The following is a 26617-nucleotide window of genomic DNA, read 5'->3' on the forward strand; positions in this document are numbered from 1 at the left end:
ATTCAAAGCCTGGGAAATCGGACTTAATATCTGGTTGCATCACTGCATTTATTCATTTCCAAATGAACTTATTCAGTAACAAAGTGAGGAGAAAAACAAATTTTAATAATGTAGATCCTCTTAGGGCCAATTCTGAATCTCAGGGTACATCTTATATTTGTTCATTTACCTACCAAGAGCAAGGCATTGTAGTCTAGTCTAAAATATTGTTTCTGAAGTATTTTGATCAACATTCAGCCTGAAGGTGGAATGGTGAATTTTTACCTCTTCACCATCAGTAGCTAGGTATGAGAACCTGGGCTAATTGTTAGCATTACCTCACCTAAAAATTAAGAGGATTTGGGCTAGCTGCTAACAAATCTTTCCAAGTCCTAAGAATTCTATGGTATCATTTGTATACAAAATAAAATGTTTCACACAGCTGAGTTGAACCTTGGAAGCTGGGAGCTGAATCCTGAATCATTTAGTAGAGTAATTTTCTCTAAAAATGCTAATGGAATTTAACAAATGCTTCTTGCCACACCCACTCTTTTTCAGAGAATAGAAGATGAGAGTGTGAATTTATGGTAATAGAGCAAACATGCAAACATACTGCAGTTTAATTTTTCTTTATTACTATATTTTTAATTTACTGTGGATGACTAACACTTATTAGTATTCCTTCCGGCTGCCACTGACACTTGAAGCTGCTTTCTGTCTGGGTCTTTCCAAACCATGAAAGTAAATAATTTTTTAAAAATATACTCAAGTCAACCCAAGAAAATTAGAAGATTTCAATGGAGTTTGGAGCTACTGAATCCTGATGTGTCTGGCATTCATCTTAGAAATCTGATCTAGATAGGGTATCAGAGAACTAAAATATAATTAATTTTAGAATTACAATAAACTATAAATTATCTAACCAGGCCTTCTAGTCCAGATGGTTTTTAATTTACTAGCAAAGTAAATCACTGGAAGTCTGGTTATAAATCAAGGCTTTTGAATTCAATCGGTAGAGAAGAAATCCTTCACATATCCCACTAGCTATCCAGTGCTGGTAATGAAAGAGGGTGGGAAGGGATAGAAGAAGTGTGGAAGGGAGACTGGGGTGGGGAGATGAAAAATGCTGCAGAATGACACTTACACTTTCACAAACAGTGCTTTAACTGAATTGATAGGATTACATTTTAATGTGCCTGGCACCCTCCCTAGGAATCTTAAGACTCCAGGACTGAAGTAGCCATGGAGCTAGTTTATCAGTAGTTAGCATTATCAGACACACTGATGGAGGGCAGATAGAGATCTAATAAAAAAGAAAAGATAGAGATGATGATCCAGAAGGTCAGAACAGAATACAGACAGAAGGCTTTCTTTGGCTCTAAGGATTACTAAGAACAGGAATGTCTGTAATCATGGGGTCATATTCAATATATTTTACAATTAATATGCTTGTGCTCAAACCAGTGAGGATTAAGGCCATGACCAACTAGAAGGGACATGCATTGTAAACAGCCAACTGAATACCCGGCTCTACAGTCTACCAGGAAAAGGAAAATGTCCTCCTGCTAATTCGATCTTTGATTCCATTTCTACTTGTAATCTTCATTTTAGTAAAGAAGAAATAATAGAACAGAAACATCATTCACCAGGAGGTAAAGGGGTTTGTAGTAAAGGAAGTTCTTAGAGTGTCCTTGTACCATAATTCCCATTAATTTATGAGCTCCCGTGGGGCAGCACTGTGAATACTACAGGTCACAGAAGAACGCTTTCCAGAAAATAATTCAGTCAGTATTGCTGTCTCACTGCATGACAGAACAGACACAAGCCTAAGTCAGAGATCCTGGAGCTCGCTGTTTCCTCCTGGCGAGTCAGACTCAAAAGAAATGATGATTACTGACTCCTCTTTGCTTTTAGGTAGACATGAAATGTGTAAGAATGTCAAACATCTGAGCTCATTTATAACTATTACTTTATGTTAGGATAAACAAGAAAAGATGGATAAAAGAGGAAGGGCATTAAGGGATGAACTATTTCAAGAAGGGACAGTAATTACTATGCCAGGATTCCTACCATGTATTACTAGCACATGGTAGAAGAATAGGACTCATTAGACAGGACTGAAGAGTATGTAGGAGGAGCTTCAAGATGGTGGAAGAGTAAGAAGTGGAGATCACCTTCCTCCCTAAAAATACATCAGAAATACATCTACATGTGGAACAACTCCTACAGAATACCTACTGAACGCTGGCAGAAGACCTCAGACCTCCTAAAAGGCAAGAAACTCCCCACGTACCTGGGTAGGGCAAAAGAAAAAAGAGAAAACAGAGACAAAAGCATAGGGACGGGACCTGCACCAGGGGGAGGGAGCTGTGAAGGAGGAAAGGTTTCCACACACTAGGAAGCCCCTTCGCGGGCGGAGACTGCGGGTGGTGGAGGGGGGGCGGGCTTTAGAACCACAGAGGACAGCACAGCAACAGGGGTGCAGAGGACAAATCAGACAGATTCCCACATGGAGGATCGGTGCCGACCGGCAGCACTCACCAGCCTGAGAGGCTCTGTCTGCTCAATCGCCGGGGCGGGCGGGGCTGGGAGCTGAGGCTTGGGCTTCGGTCGGATCCCAGGGAGAGGACTGGGGTTGGTGGTGTGAACACAGCCTGAAGGGGCTACTGCGCCACGGCTAGCCGGGAAGGAGTCCGGAAAAAAGTCTGGAGCTGCCAAAGAGGCAAGAGACTTTTTCTTGCCTCTTTGTTTCCTGGTGCGCGAGGAGAGGGGATTAAGAGTGCCGCTTAAAGGAGCTCCAGAGACAGGCACAAGCCGCGACTATCAGCGCGGACCCAGAGACGGGCATGAGACGCTAAGGCTGCTGCTGCAGCTACCAAGAAGCCTGTGTGCAAGCACAGGTCACTCTCCACACCTCCCCTCCCGGGAGCCTGTGCAGCCCGCCACTGCCAGGGTCCCATGATCCAGGGACAGCTTTCCCAGGAAAATACACGGGGCGCCTCAGGCTGGTGCAACGTCATGCCAGCCTCTGCCGCCGCAGGCTCACCCCGCACTCCATACCCCTCCCTCACCCCAGCCTGCGTGAGCCAGAGCCTCCGAGTCAGCTGCTCCTTTAACCCCATCCTGTCGGGCCAGGGAACAGACACCCTCAGGCGACCTACACACAGAGTGAGGTCCAAATCCAAAGCTGAACCCCGGGAGGTATGCGAACAAAGAAGAGAAAAGGAAATCAGTCCCGAAGCCTCAGGAGAAGCGGATTAAATCTCCACAATCAACTTGATATATCCTGCATCTGTGGAATACCTGAATAGACAATGAATCATCCCAAATTGAGGAGGTGGACTTGGGAGCAAGCATATATATATATATATTTTCCCCCCTTTTTCTCTTTTTGTGAATGTGTATGTGTATGCTTCTGTGTGTGATTTTGTCTGTATAGCTTTGCTTTTACCATGTGTCCTATGGTTCTGTCTGTCTGGTTTTTTTTGTTTTTTGTTTTTGTATAGTTTTTACCACTTGTTATCATCTGTGGATTTGTTTTTTGGTTTGGTTGCACTCTTCTTTTGTTCTTTCTTTGTTTTTTTTATTACTTAAAAAATTTTTAATAATTATTTTTTATTTTAATAACTATTTTATTTTACTTTACATTAATTTATTTTATTTTATCTTCCTCTTTCTTTCTTTTTTTCTCCCTTTTATTCTGAGCCTTGTGGATGAGAGGTTCTTGGTGCTCCAGCCAGGCATCAGGGCTGTGCCTCTGAGGTGGAAGAGCCAAGTTCAGGACACTGGACCAAAAGAGACCTCCAAACTCCACATAATAACAAATGGCAAAAATCTCCCAGAGATTTCCATCTCAACGCCAAGACCTAGCTCCACTCAATGACCAGCAAGCTACAGTGCTGGACACCCTATGCCAAACAACTAGCAAGACAGGAACACAACAGCATCCATTAGCAGAGAGGCTGCCTAAAATTATAATAAGGCCACAGACACCCCAAAACACACCACCAGACATGGAACTACCCACCAGAAAAACAAGATCCAGCCTCATCCACCACAACACAGGCACTAGTCCCCTCCACCAGGAAGCCTACACAACCCAATGAACCAAATGTAGCCTCTGGGGACAGACACCAAAAACAATGGGAACTACAAACCTGCAGCCTGCAAAAAGGAGACCCCAAACACAGTAAGTTAAGCAAAATGAGAAGACAGAGAAACACACAGCAGATGAAGGAGCAAGGTAAAAACCCACCAAACCTAACAAAGGAGGAGGAAATAGGCAGTCTAACTGAAAAAGAATTCAAAATAATGATAGTAAAGATGATCCAAAATCTTGAAAATAGAATGGAGAAAATACAAGAAACGCTTAACAAGGACCTAGAAGAACTAAAGAGCAAACAAATACTGAGGAACTACACAATAAATGAAATTAAAAATTCTCTAGAAGGGATCAATAGCAGAATTACTAAGGCAGAAGAATGGATAAATGACCTGGAAGATAAAATAGTGGAAATAACTACTGCAGAGCAGAATAAAGGAAAGAGAGTGAAAAGAATTGAGGAAAGTCTCAGACCTCTGGGACAACATTAAACGAACCAACATTTGAATTATAGGGGAGCCAGAAGAAGAAGAGAAAAAGAAAGGGACTGAGAAAATATTTGAAGAGATTATATCTGAAAACTTCCCTAATATGGGGAAGGAAATAGTTAATCAAGTCCAGGAAGCACAGAGAGTCCCATAGAGCATAAATCCAAGGAGAAACATGCCAAGACACATATTAATCAAACTATCAAAAATTAAATACAAAGAAAAAGTATTAAAAGCAGCAAGGGAAAAACAACAAATAACACACAAAGGAATCCACATGAGGTTAACAGCTAATCTTTCAGCAGAAACTGCAGGCAAGCAGGGAGTGGCAGGACATATATAAAGTGATGAAGGAGAAAAAACTACAACCAATATTACTCTACCGAGCAAGGATCTCATTCAGATTTGATGGAGAAATTAAAACCTTCAGAGAGAAGCAAAAGCTAAGAGAATTCAGCACCACCAAACCAGCTTTACATCAAATGCTAAAGGAACATCTCTAGGCAGGAAACACAAGAGAAGGAAAAGACCTACAATAACAAACCCAAAACAATTAAGAAAATGGGAATAGGAACATACATATCGATAATTACCTTAAATGTAAATGGATTAAATGCTCCAACCAAAAGACACAGACTGGCTGAATGGATATAAAAACAAGACCCATATATATGCTGCCTACAAGAGACCCACTTCAGACCTAGGGACACATATAGACTGAAAGTGAGAGGAGAGAAAAAGATACTCCATGTAAATGGAAATCAAAATAAAGCTGGAGTAGCAATTCTCACACCAGAAAAAATAAACTTTAAAACAAGGACTATTACAAGAAACAAAGAAGTACACTACATAATGATCAAGGGATCAATCCAAGAAGAAAATATAACAATTGTAAATATTTATGCACCGAACATAGAAGCACCTCAATACATAACACAAATAGTAACAGCCATAAAAGGGAAAATCGACAGTAACACAATCATAGTAGGGGACTTAGCACCCCACTTTCACCAATAGACAGATCATCCAAAATGAAAATAAATAAGGAAACACAAGCTTTAAATGATACATTAAACAAGACAGACTTAATTGATATTTATAGGACATTCCATCCAAAAACAACAGAATACATATTCTTCTCAAGTGCTCATGGAACATTCTCCAGGATAGATCACATCTTGGGTCACAAATCAAGCCTTGGTAAATTTAAGAAAACTGAAATAGTATGAAGTATGTTTTCCGACCACAACGCTATGAGACTAGATATCAATTACAGGAAAAACTCTGTAAGAAATACAAACACATGGAGGCTAAACAATACACTACTTAATAACCAAGAGATCACTGAAGAAATCAAAGAGGAAATCAAGAAAACCTAGAAAAAATGACAATGAAAACATGATGACCCAGAACCTGTGGGATGCAGCAAAAGTAGTTCTAAGAGGGAAATTTATAGCAACAAAATCCTACTTTGAGAAACAAGAAACATCAAATAAACAACCTAACCTTACACCCAAGGCAATTAGAGAAAGAAGAACAAAAAAACCCCAAAGTTAACAGAAGGAAAGAAATCATAAAGATCAGATCAGAAATAAATGAAAAAGAAATGAAGGAAACGATAGCAAAGATTAATAAAACTAAAAGCTGGTTCTTTGAGAAGATAAAGAAAATTGATAAACCATTAGCCAGACACATCAAGAAAAAAAGGAGGAAGACTCAAATCAATAGAATTAGAAATGAAAAAGGAGAAGTAACAACTGACACTGCAGAAATACAAAGGATCATGAGAGATTACTACAAGCAACTATATGCCAATAAAATGGACAACCTGGAAGAAATGGACAAATTCTTAGAAAAGCACAACCTGCCAAGACTGAACCAGGAAGAAATAGAAAATATGAACAGACCAATCACAAGCACTGAAATTGAAACTGTGATTAAAAATCTTCCAACAGGGCTTCCCTGGTGGCGCAATGGTTGAGAGCCTGCCTGCCGATGCAGGGGACGCGGGTTCATGCCCTGGTCCGGGAGGATCCCACATGCCACGGAGCGGCTGGGCCCGTGAGCCATGGCCACTGGGCCTGCGCGTCCGGAGCCTGTGCTCCGCAATAGGAGAGGCCACGGCAGTGAGAGGCCCGCATACCGCTAAAAAAAAAAAAAAAAAAAAAAAAATTCCAACAAACAAAACCACAGGACCATATGGCTTCACAGGAGAATTCTATCAAACATTTAGAAAAGAGCTAATACCTATCCTTCTCAAACTCTTCTAAAATAAAGCAGAGGGAGGAACACTCCCAGATTCATCCTACAAGGCCACCATCACCTTGATACCAAAACCAGACAAGGATGTCACAAAGAAAGAAAACTACAGGCCAATATCACTGATGAACATAGATGCAAAAATCCTCAACAAAATACTAGCAAATAGAATCCAACAGCACATTAAAAGGATCATACACCATGATCAAGTGGGGTTTATTCCAGGAATGCAAGGATTCTTCAATATACGCAAATCAATCAATGTGATACACCATATTAACAAGCTGAAGGAGAAAAACCATATGATCATCTCAATAGATGCAGAGAAAGCTTTTGACAAAATTCAACACCCATTTATGATAAAAACCCTGCAGAAAGTAGGCATAGAGAGAACTTTCCTCAACATAATAAAGGCCATATATGACAAACCCACAGCCAGCATCGTCCTCAATGGTGAAAAACTGAAACCATTTCCACTAAGATCAGGAACAAGACAAGGTTGCCCACTCTCACCACTCTTATTCAACCTAGTTTTGGAAGTTTTAGCCACAGCAATCAGAGAAGAAAAGGAAATAAAAGGAATCCAAATGGGAAAAGAAGAAGTAAAGCTGTCACTGTTTGCAGATGACATGATACTATACATAGAGAATCCTAAAGATGCTACCAGAAAACTACTAGAGCTAATCAATGAATTTGGTAAAGTTGCAGGATACAAAATTAATGCACAGAAATCTCTGGCATTCCTATATACTAATGATGAAAAATCTGAAAGTGAAATCAAGGAAACACTCCCATTTACCATTGCAACAAAAAGAATAAAATATCTAGGAATAAACCTACCTAAGGAGACAAAAGACCTGTATGCAGAAAATTATAAGACACTGATGAAAGAAATTAAAGATGATACAAATAGATGGAGAGATGTACCATGTTCTTGGATTGGAAGAATCAACATTGTGAAAATGACTCTACTACCCAAAGCAATCTACAGATTCAATGCAATACCTATCAAACTACCAATGGCATTTTTCACGGAACTAGAACAAAAAATTTCACAATTTGTATGGAAACACAAAAGACCCCGAATAGCCAAAGCAATCTTGAGAACGAAAAATGGAGCTGGAGGAATCAGGCTCCCTGACTTCAGACTATACTACAAAGCTACAGTAATCAAGACAGTATGGTACTGGCACAAAAACAGAAAGATAGATCAATGGAACAGGATAGAAAGCCCAGAGATAAACCCACGGACATATGGTCACCTTATCTTTGATAAAGGAGGCAGGAATGTACAGTGGAGAAAGGACAGTCTCTTCAATAAGTGGTGCTGGGAAAACTGGACAGGGACATGTAAAAGTATGAGATTAGATCACTCCCTAACACCATACACAAAAATTAGCTCAAAATGGATTAAAGACCTAAATGTAAGGCCAGACACTATCAAACTCCTAGAGGAAAACATAGGCAGAACACTCTATGACATAAATCACAGCAAGATCCTTTTTGACCCATCTCCTAGAGAAATGGAAATAAAGACAAAAATAAACACATGGGACCTAATGAAACTTCAAAGCTTTTGCACAGCAAAGGAAACCATAAACAAGACCAAAAGACAACCCTCAGAATGGGAGAAAATATTTGCAAATGAAGCAACTGACAAAGGATTAATCTCCAAAATTTATAAGCAGCTCATGCAGCTCAATAGCAAAAAAACAAACAACCCAATCCAAAAATGGGCAGAAGACCTAAATAGACATTTCTCCACAGAAGATATACAGACAGCCAACAAACACATGAAAGGATGCTCAACATCTTTACTCATTAGAGAAATGCAAATCAAAACTACAATGAGATATCATCTCACACCAGTCAGAATGGCCATCATCAAAAAATCTAGAAACAATAAATGCTGGAGAGGGTGTGGAAAAAAGGGAACACTCTTGCACTGCTGGTGGGAATGTGAATTGGTACAGCCACTATGGAGAACAGTATGGAGGTTCCTTAAAAAACTACAAATAGAACTACCATATGACCCAGCAATCCCACTACTGGGCATATACCCTGAGAAAACCATAATTCAAAAAGAGACATGTACCAAAATGTTCATAGCAGCCCTATTTACAATAGCCCGGAGATGGAAACAACCTAAGTGTCCATCATCGGATGAATGGATAAAGAAGATGTGGCACATATATACAATGGAATATTACTCAGCCATAAAAAGAAATGAAATTGAGCTATTTGTAATGAGGTGGATGGACCTAGAGTCTGTCATACAGAGTGAAGTAAGTCAGAAAGAGAAAGACAAATACTGTATGCTGACACATATATATGGAATTTAAAAAAAAATGTCATCAAGAACATAGGGGTAAGACAGGAATAAAGACACAGACCTACTAGAGCATGGACTTGAGGATATGGGGAGGGGGAAGGGTAAGCTGTGACAAAGTGAAAGAGCGGCATGGACATATATACACTACCAAACGTAAGGTAGATAGCTAGTGGGAAGCAGCCGCATAGCACAGGGAGATCAGCTCGGTTCTTTGTGACCGCCTGGAGGGGTGGGATAGGGAGGGTGGGAGGGAGACGCAAAAGGGAGGGGATATGGGAACATATGTATATGTATAACTGATTAAATTTGTAAAATAAAAAAAAATAAAAAAAATAAAAATAAAAAAAATAAAAAAAAAAAAAAAAAAAAAAAAAAAAAAAAAAAAAGGATCATACACCAGGATCAAGTGGGGTTTATCCCAGGAATGCAAGGATTCTTCAGTATTTGCAGATTAAGCAATGTGATATACCATATTAACAAATTGAAGAAGAAAAACCATATGATAATCTCAATAGATGCAGAAAAAGCTTTTGACAAAATTCAACACCCATTTATGATAAAAACCCTGCAGAAAGTAGGCATACAGGGAACTTACCTCAACATAATAAAGGCCATATATGACAAAACCACAGCCAACATCATCCTCACTGGTGAAAAACTGAAACCATTTCCACTAAGATCAAGAATGAGACAAGATTGCCCACTCTCACTGCTACTATTCAACATAGTTTTGGAAGTTTTAGCCACAGCAATCAGAGAAGAAAAAGAAATAAAAGGAATCCAAATCAAAAAAGAAGAAGTAAAACTGTCACTGTTTGCAGATGACATGATACTATACATAGAGAATCCTAAGGATGCTACCAGAAAACTGCTGGAGCTAATTAATGAATTTGGTAAAGTAGAAGGATACATAATGAATGCACAGAAATCTCTTACATTCCTGTACACTAATGATGAAAAATCTGAAAGTGAAATTAAGAAAAGACTCCCACTTACCACTGCAACAAAAAGGATAAAATATCTAGGAATAAACCTACCTAAGGAGACAAAAGACCTGTATGCAGAAAATTATAAGGCACTGATGAAAGAAATTAAAGATGATACAAACAGATGGAGAGATACACCATGTTCTTGGATTGGAAGAATCAATGTTGTGAAAATGACTATACTACCCAAAGCAATCTACAGATTCATTGCAATCCCTATCAAACTACCAATGGCATTTTTCACAGAACTAGAACAAAAAAAACCTCACAATTTGTATGGAAACACAAAAGACCCCGAATAGCCAAAGCAATCTTGAGAAAGAAAAACGGAGCTGGAGGAATCAGGCTCCCTGACTTCAGACTATACTCCAAAGCAACAGTAATCAAGACAGTATGTTACTGGCACAAAAACAGAAATATAGATCAATGGAACAGGATAGAAAGCCCAGAGATAAACCCACGCACAAATGGTCACCTCATCTTTGATAAAGGAGGCAAGAATATACAACAGAGAAAAGACAGCCTCTTCAATAAGTGGTGGTGGGAAAACTGGACAGCTACATGTAAAAGAATGAAATTAGAACACTCCCTAACACCATACACAAAAATAAACTCAAAGTGGATTAAAGACCTAAATGTAAGCCCAGACACTATCAAACTCTTAGAGGAAAACATAGGCAGAACACTCTATGACATAAATCACAGCAAGATCCTTTTGGACCAACCTCCTAGAAAAATGGAAATAAAAACAAAAATAAACAAATGGGACCTAATGAAACTTAAAAGCTTTTGCACAGCAAAGGAAACCATTAACAAGATGAAAAGACAACCCTCAGAAGGGAGAAAATATTTGCAAATGAAGCAACTGACAGAGGATTAATCTCCAAAATTTACAAGCAGCTCATGCAGTTCAATATCAAAAACACAAGCAACCCAATCCAAAAATGGGCAGAAGACCTAAATAGACATTTTTCCAAAGAAGACATACAGATTCCCAACAAACACATGAAAGAATGCTCAACATCATTAATCTTTAGAGAAATGCAAATCAAAACTACAATAAGATATCATCTCACACTGGTCAGAATGGCCATCATCAAAAAGTCTAGAAACGATAAATGCTGGAGAGGGTGTGGAGAAAAGGGAACCCTTTTGCACTGTTGGTGGGAATGTTAATTGATAAAGCCACTATGGAGAATAGTATGGAGGTTCTTTCAAAAACTAAAAATAGAACTACCGTATGACCCAGCAATCCCACTACTGATCATTTACCCTGAGAAAACCATAATTCAAAAAGAGTCATGTACCAAAATGTTCATTGCAGCTCTATTTACAATAGCCAGGACATGGAAGCAACCTAAGTGTCCATCAACAGATGAATGGATAAAGAAGATGTGGCACATATATACAATGGAATATTACTCAGCCATTATAAGAAACAAAATTGAGTTATTTGCAGTGAGGTGGATGGACCTAGAGTCTGTCGTACAGAATAAAGTAAGTCAGAAAGGGAAAAATAAATACGGTATGCTAACACATATATATGGAATGTGAAAAAAAAATGGTCATGAGGAACCTAGGGACAAGATTGGAATAAAGACACAGACCTACTAGAGGGTGGACTTGAGGATTTGGGGAGGGGAAAGGGTTGGCTGGGACAAAGTGAGAGAGTAGCACTGACATATATACACTACGAAACGCAGAATAGATAGCTAGTGGGAAGCAGCCGCATAGCACAGGGAGATCAGCTCAGTGCTTTGTGACCTCCTAGAGGGGTGGGATGGGGGGGTGTGAGGGAGAGAGATGCAAGAGGAAAGAGACCTGGGGACATATGTGTATGTATAACTGATTCACTCTGTTATAAAGCAGAAACTAACACACCATTGTAAAGCAATTATAGGCCAATAAAGATGTTAAAAAAAAAAAAAAGAATATGTAGCCAGGCCGAACTTGAACCAACCTGTCCATTTCTGTAATTCATACAGGTGTGGACACATACAGTGATTTGGTGGCCCTCCAGAAGTGTATTTTGTAGGAGGGGAATAAGAAGCTTCACAGAAAGAAATAAACCTAAGACAAAACAGAGACAAGTATAATGAACTTTACTTAAAAGCAAGTCTTAATCATCAGAGGAGAAGAGTGATTGAAGTGAAGCATACTGTCTATCCTTCTCATTGAATTAAAAGAAAACAAGGCTGGGCTTCCCTGGTGGCGCAGTGGTTGAGAGTCTGCCTGCCAATGCAGGGGACACGGGTTCATGCCCCGGTTGGGGAAGATCCCACATGCCGCGGAGCGGCTAGGCCCGTGAGCCATGGCCGCTGAGTCTGTGCGTCCAGAGCCTGTGCTCCGCAATGGGAGAGGTCACATCAGTGAGAGGCCCGCGTACCGCAAAAAAAAAAAAAAAAAAAAGGCTTCTAAAATATAAATAGGTAAAAATCAAGATAAATATCTCAATGTAAATTTTTCAAAATCTATTCATTAGGGTTAGATGATTTTCTGGGAAGGGAAAGAGAGGAAAGGAAACAACAAGGCTATTATTTGAAGAAAATAAAAATTATCTGACCAGGGTATTTTTAGTTATATTTTAAATATCAAGAATAATGTTGATGATATTGTAAGCACTGAACGTGATGATTGCCAGGAAATTAGTTGGAGCATGTAGCTGGAAAACAAAAGTAGCATGCATCTGTTAAACATCTTACCTAGTAATTCTTGTATTTGGAAATATTACTGGGGAGCTTAAACAATTTTAAAGATGGTAATTATTTATTAGTCATCACTATAGTAATGTGTTTTACTCAGTGGTTCTAGTCAGAGAAAATGTTCTAGAAAATACACCCCTGCCCTGCCTAGCATTTAATTAATTAGCCTAAGAACTGCAATATGTATTTTATAGATTTCACTCATATCTTACACTGGCATTCACTTTTCTAGACTGATATATCTAAAATTAATCCACCAGTCACACAGGAATATTACTAGGTTTTCTATAAAGATATATGATAAAGAAAAATATATCTTGTGATAAAGTAAATACAAATGGTAATACTATTTAATATAATAAAAAAGCTAAAATTAAGAAAAGTGTTAGTTTTTTTCCCACCTGACATAGAAATAATAAATAATTGCTTTATGCTTAGACTATTTTTTTTTAGAGAAAGAAACAGTTTTATTTCTGAATGAGCTTTAAACCAGAATATGATGCATATCCAAGGAAATCCATTAAGAGATTACAAAGACAAAGGTAAATCTCACCATTTTATGTAGCCAAGCAGATACAACCAATTCCATATATATTCTCAAGATAAGTATTATCTAGTCCTCAAGTAAGAGGACTTGACAGCACTATTTGCCATACATAGTTCATCCTAAGTTCACCTTGTAATTGGGATAACCATCTCTGTTTGCTAGTTGCCTTTATGCAAAGGAAAAGTAAATTTCTCATATCTTCATGACAGGAGGTAAGTTTGCAACATGAATCCAGGATATGCCTAGACTATCCTATTATAAAGATTTATAATATATAAAGATTTTCTTTACCAAAAATCTAGATTTAATTCATGATTAAATGATAATTTGTGGAGGCAATCAAGATGGCAAAGTAGTTAGACCTTGAGCTCATCTCCTCCCACAGACACACCAAAACTACAACTACATATAGAACAACTCTCTCCGAGAACAACCTAAAGATTAGCAGAGTAGCTCTTCTACAATTAAGGATACAAAGGAAAAAACACATTGAGATGGGTAAGAGGGACAGAGATGCTATCTAGTCAGGACCCATAGGCAACCCAAAAGCTGAAGGGGATATCATAAACTCAAAGGACCTCCCTAAGGAATGAAGTGTTCAATCCCCACATTGGGCACCCCAGCCCTGAGGACCAGTACTAGGAAGATTAGCCCCTATAATGGGTTTTAAAAACCAGCAGGGCTTATGACAGGGAGAGCTGGAGGGCTATAGGAAATCAAAACTCCAATATTAAAGGGTATACACAAAAACTTACTCACTCTGAGACCCAGCACAGAGGCAGAAGTTTGAAAAGTACCTGGCACTCTAACCAGCCTGCCAACACCAGCCTGCAGACCAAATAAGATTCTGTCCCTCAGCACGCCCCAGGAAACCCCCAGCTTGGGCTGTGCTCCAGCTACAGCCCCACTCATCAAGGCAGCAGCCCTTGGTGTGCCCCAAGAGAAGCCTCTGTCTGCATCTACTTCAGTTCCAGCCTTCTTGCTAAAGTCACTGGGCACATGCAGCCTGCATAGGGACACTTTCACACAAGGACACACCTTCAAGACCAGGAGAGGTAACTATTCTGCCCGATTCATAGAGACATAGAAAATGAAACAAAATAGGAAGACAGAAGAATATGTTCTAAATAAAGAGCAAGTTAACCCCAGGGGAGGGGTGGTACCCTAATGAAATGGAGATATGTAATTTACCTGATAAAGAGTTTGAAGAAATGGTCACAAAAATACTCAAAAAACTGAGAAAAAGAATAGAGGAACTCAATGAGAACTTCAATAAATAATTTAAAAATATATAAAAAAAACAATTACAACTGAACAACACAATAACTGAAATAAAAAATACACTAGGACTTCCCTGGTGGCACAGTAGTTGAGAGTCCGCCTGCTGATGCAGGGGACGTGGGTTCATGCCCCGGTCCGGGAAGATCCCACATGCCGCGGAGCGGCTGGGCCCATGAGCCATGGCTGCTGAGCCTGCGTGTCTGGAGCCTGTGCTCCACAACGGGAGAGGCCACAACAGTGAGAGGCCTGCGTACCGCAAAAAAAAAAAAAAAAAAAAAACACTAGAGGGAATCAATAGCATATTAGGTAATATAGAAGAATGCATAAGTGACCTGAAAGACAGAATAGAAAAAAATCACCTAATCAGAAGAGCAAAAAGAAAAAAGTGTTTAATAAAAAGAATAGTTTTAGGGACCTCTGAGATAGCACCAAGCATACTAACATTCACATTATACGGGTTCCAGAAGGAGAAGAGAGAGAAAAAGAAAAGGGTAGAAATGTATTTGATAAAATAATGGCTGAAAAGTTTCCCAACCTGGGGATGGAAACAGATACCCAGGTCAAGGAAGCACAGAGAGTTCCAAAGTAGATGAACCCAAAGTGATCCACACCAAGACATATCATAATTAAAACGACAAAATTAAAGATAAAGAGAGAATTTTAAAGTCAGAAAGAGAAAAGCAGGGAACCCCCATAAGGCTATCAGCTGATATTTTGGCAGAAACTTTGCAGGCCAAAGGGAACAGCATGATATATTCAAAATGCTAAAAAGAAAAAACCTATAACCAAGGATATTGTACCTGGCAAGGTTACCATTCAGAACTGAAGGAAGATACAGGTTACAAGACAAGCAAAAACTAAAAGACTCCATCACCACTAAACCAGCCTTACAAGAAATGTTAAAAAGCCACCTTTAAGGGAAAAAGAAAAAGCCATAACAAGATATAAGAAAATATATGAAGAAAAAATCTCACTAGTAAAAGGCAAATAAATAGTAAAGGCAGAGGATCAACAACTTTATAAGTATCAAGGTTAAAAGACCAAAAGTTATACAGTCAACTATAACTACAATAAGTAGTCAAGAGATACAGAAAAAGATGTGAACTATGACATCAAAAACATAAAATGTGGATAGAAGTAAAAAAAATGTAGAGCTTTTAGAATGTGATTGAACTTAAATGACCATCAGCTTAAAACAAATACATATAGGTCAATATATACAAACTTTATGGTGACCAAAACCCAGAAACCTACAATAGATACACAAAACACAAAGGAAAAGGAATCCAAACATAACACTAAAGAAAATCATCAAACCACAAGGGAAGAGACTAAAAGAAGAACCAAGTAGAACCACAAAAACGACCAGAAAACAGTGAAAAAATGGCAGTAAGTCCTTGCCTATCAGTAGTCACTTTAAACGCAAATGAGTTAATGCCCCAATCAGAAGATATAGGGTGGCTGAATGGATTTTTAAAAAGACCCATCTATGCACTGCCTTCAAAAGACTCACTTCACAGCTAAAGACACACATAGACTGAAAGTGAGGGGATGGATAAAAATACCCGATGCAAATAAAAATGGAAAGAAAGCTGGGCAGCAATACTTATATCCGACAAAATAGACTTTGAGGCAAAGACTATAACAAAAGACAAAGAAGGACATTACATAATTAGAAATAGGGAAATCCAGGAATGGGATATAATATTCATAAACATATATGCACTTTACATAAGAGCACATGAATATATAAAGTAAATATTAATAGGAGTAAAGAGAGAAATTGACATTAATATAATAATATTAGGGGACTTTAATAACCCACTTACATCAATGGATAGATCATGCAGAGAGAAACTTAATAAGGAAACATTGTCCTTAAATAACATATTAGGGCTTCCCTGGTGGCGCAGTGGTTGAGAGTCCGCCTGCCGATGCAGGGGACACGGGTTCGTGCCCCGGTCCGGGAAGATCCCACATGTTGCGGAGCAGCTGGGCCTGTGCGCCATGGCCACTGAACCTGCGCGTCCAGAGCCTGTGCTCTGCAACGGGAGAGGCCACAACAGTGAGAGGCTCACATACCGCAAAAAAAAAAATAATAATAATAACATATTAAACAAGATGGACTTAATAGATACCTAAGAACTCACCATCCAAAAGTAGCAGAATATATAATTTTTTAAGTACTCAAGGAACATTCTCCAAGATAGGTGCACATGGAATGTTCTCACGTGCTAGGCCACAAAAAAGTCTCAGTAAATTTAAGAACACTGAAGTCATAACAAGCATCTTTTCCAACCACAATGGTATGAAACTAGAAATCAATTACACGAAGAAAAGTGGAAAAAACACAAACACGTGAAGACTAAACAACATACTAAAAAAATAGGTCAATGAAGAAATCAAAGAGGAAATCAAAAAATATTTGAGACCTATGGAAATGGAAACATAACTTTCTAAAATCTATAGGACATGGCAAAAGCTGTTTTAAGAGGGATATTCATAATGATACAGGCTCACCTCAAGAAACAAGAAAAATCTCATATAAACAACCTAACATTACACCTAAAGGAACTGGAGAAAAAGAACAAAGCTTAAAGTTAGTAGAAGGAAAGAAAAAATAACTATCAGAGTGGGAATAAATGAAATAGAGACTAAAAAAAATAGTAAAATTCAATGAAACTAAGAGCTGGTTTTTTTAAAAGATAAACAAAACTGATAACCCTTTAGCCAGACTCATCAAGCAAAAAAGTGAGGGCCCAAATAAATAAAATCATAAACAAAAGAGGAGAAGTTGCAAATGACATCATAGAAATACAACGGATCATAAGAGATTACTGCAAACAATTATATGCCAACAAATTAGACAACTAGTAGAAATGGATAAATTCCTAGAAATACACAATTTTTAAAGATTGAATCAGGAAGATATAGACAATATGAACAGACCAATTACTAGTAATGAAATTGAAACAGTAATCAAAAAACTGCCAGCATGCTAATTTCCAAGACAAGACAGCATCACAGGGGAATTCTGCCAAGGGTTTTTTAAAAAGTTAGTAACTATCCTTCTTAAACCATTCCAAAAACACTGAAGAGAAAGGAATGCTTTCAAACTCATTCTATGAGGCCAGCATTACCCTAATAGCAAAACCAGACAGACACTACAAAAGAAGAAAATTACAGACTAATATCCCTGGTGAACAGATATGCAAAAATCCTCAACAAAATATCAGCAAGCCAAATTCAACAATACATTAAAAGGATCACGTATTATGATCAGATGAAATTTACTTTAGGAAAGCAAGGATGGTTCAATATCCATAAATCAACCAATGTGATACACCACATCAACAAAACAAAGGATAAAAATTACATGATCATCTCACTGGATACAGAAAAGGCTTTTAACAAAATTCCTCAGCATTCATGATAACAATTTTCAGCAAAGTGGATATAGAGGGAACATATCTCAACATAATAAAGGCCATTAATGACAAACTCACAGATAACATACACAACAGTGAAAAGCTGAAAGTTTTTCTTCAAAGATCAGGAGCAAGACAAGGATGCCCACTCTCTCCACTTTTATTCAACATAGTATTGGAAGTCCTAGCCACAGCAATCAGAAAAGGAAAAGATATAAAAGGCATCCAGATTAGAAGAGAAGAAGTAAAACTGTCACTATTTGCAGATGACCTGATACTTTATGTTGAAAATCCTAAGGTCTCCACCAAAAACTAATAACTAACAATTGAATTCAGTAAATTTGCAGGAAACAAGATTAGTGTATAGAAATCTGTTGCTTTTCTAAACACTAATAATGAACTATCAAAAAGAGAAAGCAAGAAAACAATCCTGTTTAAATCACATCAAAAAGAATAAAATGCCTTGAAGTAAACTTAACCAAGAAGGTGAAAGACTTATACCCTGAAAACTATAAAACATTGATGAAGGAAATTGAAAAATTATACAAATAAAAGGAAAGATACCCCATGTTAACTGATTAAGAAAAGTAATATTGTTAAAATGTCCTATCACGCAAAGCAATCTACAAGCAATCTACAGATTTAATGTGATTCCTATCAAAATACCTGTGGCTTTTTTCACAGAAGTGGAACAAATAATCCTAAAATTTATGTAGAACCACAGAAGACCATGAATTGCCAAAGCAATCTTTAAAAAAAGAACAAAACTAGATTTCTCATGCTCCCTGACTTCAGACTATATTACAAAGCTAGTAATCAAAACAGTATGGTATTGAAACAAAAGCAGATGTGAAGATCAATGGAACAGAATAGAAAGCCCAGAAATAAACCACACACTTATGGTTAATTAATCTACAACAAAGGAGACAAGAATATACATTGGAGAAAAGACAGTCTCTTCAATAAGTGGTGCTGGGAAACCGGAGAGCTACATATAAAAGAATAAAATTAGAACATTATCTCACACCATATACAAAAATAAACTCAAAATGATTAAAGACATAAATGTATGACTGGAAATCATAAAAATCCTAGAAGAGGACATAGGCAGAACACTCTTTAAAATAAATTGGAGCAATTATTTTTTGGATCTGTTTCCTAAGATAAATGAAACAAAAGCAAAAATTTTTAAATGGGACGTAGTTAAACTTAAAAGCTTTTGTACAGCAAAGGAAAAACAAAATAAAAAGAAACCTACTGAATGGGAGAAAATATTTGCAAATGATATGACCAATAAGGGGTTAATATCTAAAATACATAAACAGCTCAATATCATAAAACTCAATATCAAAAAAACAAATGACCTGCTTAAAAAATGGGTAGACCTGAACAGACATTTTCCCAAAAGGATACACAGATGGCCAACAGGCACGTGAAAAAATGCTCGACATCACTATTTATCAGAGACGTGTAGTGCAGCTACTATGGAAAACATTATGGCTGTTCCTCAAAAAAACTAAAATAGAACTACCATATGATCCAGCACTCCATTCCTGGGTATAATTCAAAGAAATTGAAAACAATAACTTGAAAAGGTATATGCAGCATTCTTTACAAAAGCCAAGAGATGGAAGCAACCTAAGTGTCCATTAACAGATGAATGGGTAAAGAAGATGTGGTATATATACACAATGGAATGTTAGTCATAAAAAGGAATGAAATCTTGCTATTTGTGAAAACACAGATGGACCTAGAGGGTATTATATGGTAAGTGAAGTAGTCAGATGGAAAAAGACAAATACTGTATGATTTCACTTATATACAGAAACTAAAAAACAAAACAAAGTAACAAACATGGCAAAACAGAAATAGACTCATAGATGCAGAGAAAAACAAGTGAAGAGGGAGGGTGGGGGTCGGGCAAAATAGGTGAAGCAGATTAAGAGGTACAAACTACCAGTTATAAAATAAGTAGGTCACAGTTATATAATGTATGGTACAGGGAGTATAGTCAATAAAAGTTTAATAACTCTGTATGGTGCATAAACTATAAAAATATTAAATCACTGTTATACACCTGAAACTAATATAATATTGTAAATTAGTTATACTTCAATCTAAAAATTAAATTTAAATTAAATTTTTAAATGCTAATTTAACAACTGATTACAAAACATTTTTACCTTATTTTAGTTTTATGACATCTATATTGATTGTGTGGCTTCAAAGAAAATCTAACTTCTGGGACATCACTGATCCCACAGTCAATTTCTTCACATTTTGCATGGAGTATCCAAATGAACCTGGTTAAACCTCTGATCAATTCAACTGCCTCAAGGAGACTTGGCTAATAGAAGAGGAGGGCAGTCATTAAATTTCTCTAGATTTTTTATTAATACTGATTGATGTCGAAATAAAGATCTTGTCCAAAGACTGTGTCTATTTCCGTTCTGAAACATTATTGACTAATAAAAATGAATGCTTATGTGCTCAGTTTCAGACATTATAACCAATAATATGCATTGCTCTTTTTACATTTGACATCTCCTCCATGGAGTGAATAATCAGTACTGTTCTGAACTCTGTGGAATTATGTTTACCCAAATTTATGAAACAATATAGTGAACAGTATGACTTCTGATTTGTTATTATGTTGTTTGCTCATCTTGATCCCATAAGGACAATGTGAACCTTTAGTCACAACTTGAGTGAGTCCCTTTACTGTGTTTTCTACTTAGTCAAAATAGCATATCCCTGATCTAATTATTTTGAAAACTGTATTTCAGGGAAAACTTCACAGTAAGCTTACAGCTAAGAAGGAAGTCAAAAAGATTACTTTGGTCTTGTCATAAGACCATCTGATTAGGTTATTTTCTCAAAACCATACTCTCAGGAAGGGTGTTTACACCCACTTCAGAGTATGAGTCAACTGAGAATTCTGAATACCTGGCTATGGTCTATATTGTACAAGGTATAGGTAGAGGACACAGAGAAGAATGACTCTGGGATTCTTCACACTAGGAGATGGAGAAGGGTAACTTTTTTTCCCTTTATTTTATACCTCCATCTCAAATCTCCAGAGGAGGGTAGATTCGCAAGTTTCCTGCTTCTATTTTCCCTGCATCATCTGCAAACTTCTTTACAGTGATAGAGATTGGACCATCCAATCCAAAAAGATGAGACATAGGTCAACTTCATTTGAAGAGAGATTTCCTATGGACTTGCTTTGAATTAATATATGAAAAGGTCCAATCATGTATTTGTAAACTTCTACAAAAATATTAATTATATGCTCCAACCATCAGGGCTTCTGCTGCTTCCAAATCACACATTAAATACTATAACTGTGTATCAACCAAATTAAAATCCTGTCCTAAGCAGAAGAGTCAAGTTTGCATTATCACTCCTTCATGCCATCATCTCGCTTCTTAACAAACCATGTGTCCATCCTTTTTGAACACAACAAATACCATAAACTTATTTAGTACCAACAATACTCAAGACTGGGATGGATGCAACAAAGATAACAAAGATGAACATAAGATAGACTCTCCCCTCAAGAAACTTTCAGATATACCTTCTCCCAGCTAGTCCCACACATTACATTGCCATTATCTTAGTCTTAATGCTGCTCCCTGTGAAGGAACCTCGTCTAGGGGTCAGGCAGAGGCATAGGTGGTGGACATTTCCAGACATGCCTCCTTTCATAATACCATTTTTGCTCACTGTGTATCCCAGTTCCCTCAGGGCATACATGGCAATAGCCTCCCTGAGTCTCTACCTTCCCTCCAAGACAATGGAAGAGACATCACTCCACTGATACAAGGCCAGTCCCTAAACTTTTTCTCTAGGTTCCATTCACTTCTGCCTACCCAGAGACTTTGCCAAAACTATCAGTTCTTCACTCTCTCTTATGTCTTCAACCTCTCCTTCTAAGCTGACATTTTTGCACAAGCATTTAAACATATACACAGTATTAACCAAAAAAAAAAAAATTCTCCCTTGACTATATAACCTCTAGTGGCCATCTAAAACTTCCCTGTCTATTGGTGAAGGCTTAGAGCTCCAATAACCCCCTCATGTAGTTAAACTCCAAGAATACCTCTGACTGTCCGAAGACTGTCTGTACCGGTACGTAGAAGCATTTAGGCCATCTGTTCTCCTTCCCCAGTACCAACAACAGTGCCTCACACATGGAAGATGTTTGAAAAAGTCTGTTGAAATGAATTCACACAACTGAAGCTATGATGCAAGGAATGGGTAGTCCATGAGAATAATGGACTTGATGCTCTACCTGACTCAGTAAATCCCACATCCTCATAGTAACTAGTAGTATGTCACAGATTCAGCATACAATAGAAGTTCACAGTAGTTATTAATTGATGATTTTTGTAGATTACAGCCATGTATTTATTTTTATAAGATGGAAACTTAGTTTTTTGAAATATAAGTGATGTGGTACAGTAGTTGCTTTAAATGTAAAAAAATCTGTGTTGGTGCTTAGAAAATATAAAGCACATTTGTAAAAATTCTGTGATCTATAACTGGCCATCAAGTACATTTTAATGTTTTAATGGCTAAGACTATATAATTTAGATTAGCCATATGCAGAACAAAGACATCCTCGATTTACTTGGCCCTGTAGAATTTCATGAAACATAATCAGCATCTCTCAGAAAATATGTTGTTTCAGATCTGGAGGTCACGACACTATGCTGAGTATGATGAACCAGAGAACACAATTACTGACTCTAGTAGATGGAGTGCACTGAAGAAAAAAAATGATTAATTCCATAAGCTTGTCCTTGATGTTGCCCCAAAACACTTTTCTTTGATGGAGACAAAAACCTCACTAGGCTGCAAAGAAACTCACATCTGTCAACAGTTTGCTCGTTAAAATCCTACTGAAATAACATAGAATGTCATAGTGGATTAGAAACAGTAAGAAATACAATATAGCTATCACTTTCTTAATCCATATTTGAGACTGATAAAGGTATTATATATATGTGTGTGTGTGTGTATACATATATATTTGTATATATGGATTTATAATTAGAGGAAGGAAGGAAGGAAAGAAGGGAGGGAGGGAGGAAGGGAGGGAGGGAACTTGGTAGGCAACATGGGAATGGTTAGGAATCACTGCCATATTCAGAATCACCACCAGTGTAAGAATCGCCACCATGCTCCCTCCTCACCAAGAGGCAGTCTCTGAGTAAATTGGACATAGAAGCATCCTCAGTGGTGTCACTTATGAATGAAGGATTACATTTAATTATAATGGACTCTGTAAACATGTGATTGGAGATACAAAAAAATGATAATGATTAAAAGTTAATATTTTTGAGCACTTACTATGTACTTAATACAGAACAAAGAACTTCACATTTACCTCTTATGTAATTCACAATAAAACCCTATGACATAAATATTACCTCTGTTTCTCAGTGAGGAGCCTGAGCTTATACAACTTAAATAAAATCTACCCAAATCAAAGAACTAGATCATTGGAATTCAAATTCCTGGCAAAGTACTCCTTGTGTGTTTTGTCTTCATATTTCCAGATCTTAGGGTCTTTAATCACTTACCATCTGGAAACATGGACAACAGATTCACATAATTCCATTATATTAAAGTATCAACATCTCTATGGTACTCAGTACTTTTATAAAGGGAAATGTTTCTTCTGATATGAAATAAGTGAATTATTGATCAGTTTACTGACAAAGTGATGTTAATGGCAGAGAGGGGAATAGCCCAAATATCTCTGTCCTTATCTCTACAATCACAATTTAGTAAAGAAGATTTAAACTTGGAGGTTATTTTTTGTAGTGAATATCATATTTATGAATAAAAGACAAAACTAATATAGGATAACACCTGTCATAATTCTTGGTCTATCTTTTTTTTATTTTTCTTTTCTTTTTTTTTTTTTTTTTGGTATGTGGGCCTCGCGCTGTTGTGGCATCTCCCGTTGCAGAGCACAGGCTCCAGATGCGCAGGCTCAATGGCCATGGCTCACGGGCCCAGCCGCTCTGCGCCATGTGGGATCTTCCCAGACTGGGGCACGAACCCGTGTCCCCTGCATCGGCAGGCGGGCTCTCAACCACTGCGCCACCAGGGAAGCCCTCTTGGTCTATCTTTAACACATCTCCAGAATAGGTCTTCTTCACACCACAGTCCCTGGCCTAGGTGTCAATGCAGGCCTCTAAAAGGACAAGTGATGGGTTATAGGTGGAGCTTGAAGAATTACACATAACCCATAGTCTCTCTTAAGGCTGCAGCAGCCATAAGCATCAGTGTCCAACCCACTTGGTGTTGTACACGTAAACTTTTGCCCATAGACAAAAAGGTTGAGACTGAGAGTTCTTTACTCATTAGAGAAATACAAATCAAAACTACAATGAGATATCATCTCACACCAGTCAGAATGGCCATCATCAAAAAATCTAGAAACAATAAATGCTGGAGAGGGTGTGGAAAAAAGGGAACACTCTTGCACTGCTGGTGGGAATGTGAATTGGTACAGCCACTATGGAGAACAGTATGGAGGTTCCTTAAAAAACTACAAATAGAACTACCATGTGACCCAGCAATCCCACTACTGGGCATATACCCTGAGAAAACCATAATTCAAAAAGAGTCATGTACCAAAATGTTCATAGCAGCCCTATTTACAATAGCCCGGAGATGGAAACAACCTAAGTGTCCATCATCGGATGAATGGATAAAGAAGATGTGGCACATATATACAATGGAATATTACTCAGCCATAAAAAGAAACGAAATTGAGCTATTTGTAATGAGGTGGATGGACCTAGAGTCTGTCATACAGAGTGAAGTAAGTCAGAAAGAGAAAGACAAATACTGTATGCTGACACATATATATGGAATTTAAGGGAAAAAAATCTCATGAAGAACATAGGGGTAAGACAGGAATAAAGACACAGATCTACTAGAGAATGGACTTGAGGATATGTGGAGGGGGAAGGGTAAGCTGTGACAAAGCGAAAGAGCGGCATGGACATATATACACTACCAAATGTAAGGTAGATAGCTAGTGGGAAGCAGCCGCATAGCACAGGGAGATCAGCTCAGTGCTTTGTGACCACCTGGAGGGGTGGGATAGGGAGGGCAGGAGGGAGACGCAAAAGGGAGGGGATATGGGAACATATATATATGTATAACTGATTAAATTTGTTAATTAAAAAAAATTAAAAAAAAGAACCCAATGCTTATGTGGATTGTAGAATAGGTCAATTCAAATTATTTGAGGCTTAAATGTAAAAGAGAGAAAACAATACGTTGCTTAGGTGCCTTTTGTTTATATTAATGACCTCAGATTCTTACTTCTTTGTACTTATACAAATATTGTATGGTAGGTGATATTATATTTCCCCAAGTTTCCCTTCTCTCTTGAAAGGGATCACTGTCAATGGAGTGTACTTCCCAGCTTCACTGATGGTGGATTGGTAATATGACTGGCTTTGGCCAACAGAATGTGGGCAAACGTGTACGAGTTTAGAGGCTAGGACTTAGAGGCATCCTGTGTTTCTGATCACCCTTCTTGCACTGCTATCATCATCCATGAAAGGGCATGCCCCAGGTAGTACACCTAGAGTAGACCTAAACTCAGTTTGCATCCTGAAGTACAGCTATCTCAGCCAAGCCACAGACCAATGAGCCAAAAAATAAACAAAAACAAAAAAAAAGGTTGAGACTGAGAGTTCTACAGGCACAGCGGTAGCATATAAAAATTCTACACATTTAATTCTGAGCTTCTAAAAGATGTTAATGAGGGAAATCTCCTCATGCCTAGTGCCACTCCCAAATACCACACAATGCCATCAGCACAATATAATCCTTTGGAAGTCTCCCAACTTTTTCTAAAGTCACTCATAAAGGAATTTGACCAACGTACTGTTCTCAGTAGAGAGAAGCAAGGAAAACATTTAAATTCTGTCAGTTTTATAAATACCTAATAGTGCAGAAACTAGTAGATTATCTATAATTGGGTTAATGAGATATTTCTTTATGAGAAAAGTTGTTTGCTGTTGCTAAATGAAAGAAAATCAAGAACCTTAAAGATATAAAAAATTAGAACAGGAAAAAAATAAATTCTTATACTTCACAAATTGCAAACTCAGTGACAACAGGAAATGACATCTGGAATGCAAAAATATCTTCCTATATTACACGTGACTGAATAGCAGTTTGTATCTATCATGTCAATGAGCATAGCAACCTACACAGAATGGTTAAAGCAAGCAGTATTTTTGTTAATCCCTTTGCAACCCAATCAAAATATGTGAAACTGAGAGCCCTGAATAAAACATTTAACTTTCTACAAGTGTGAACCAAAGTTGTCTATATTTTTAAGAGTTTTTCCACAAGATTATTGTAGTTTCAGTAAAAAAATAATTTAACATTACTCAAAATTGCATAGTCCTAACAAAACAATATTTCCTTCCAACCCTTACCCATATTCATAAATAATTTTGAATAATTATAAT

The sequence above is a fragment of the Mesoplodon densirostris genome, chromosome 3 (assembly GCF_025265405.1).
Source record: "Mesoplodon densirostris isolate mMesDen1 chromosome 3, mMesDen1 primary haplotype, whole genome shotgun sequence".
NCBI classification, from domain to species: Eukaryota; Metazoa; Chordata; class Mammalia; order Artiodactyla; family Ziphiidae; genus Mesoplodon; species Mesoplodon densirostris.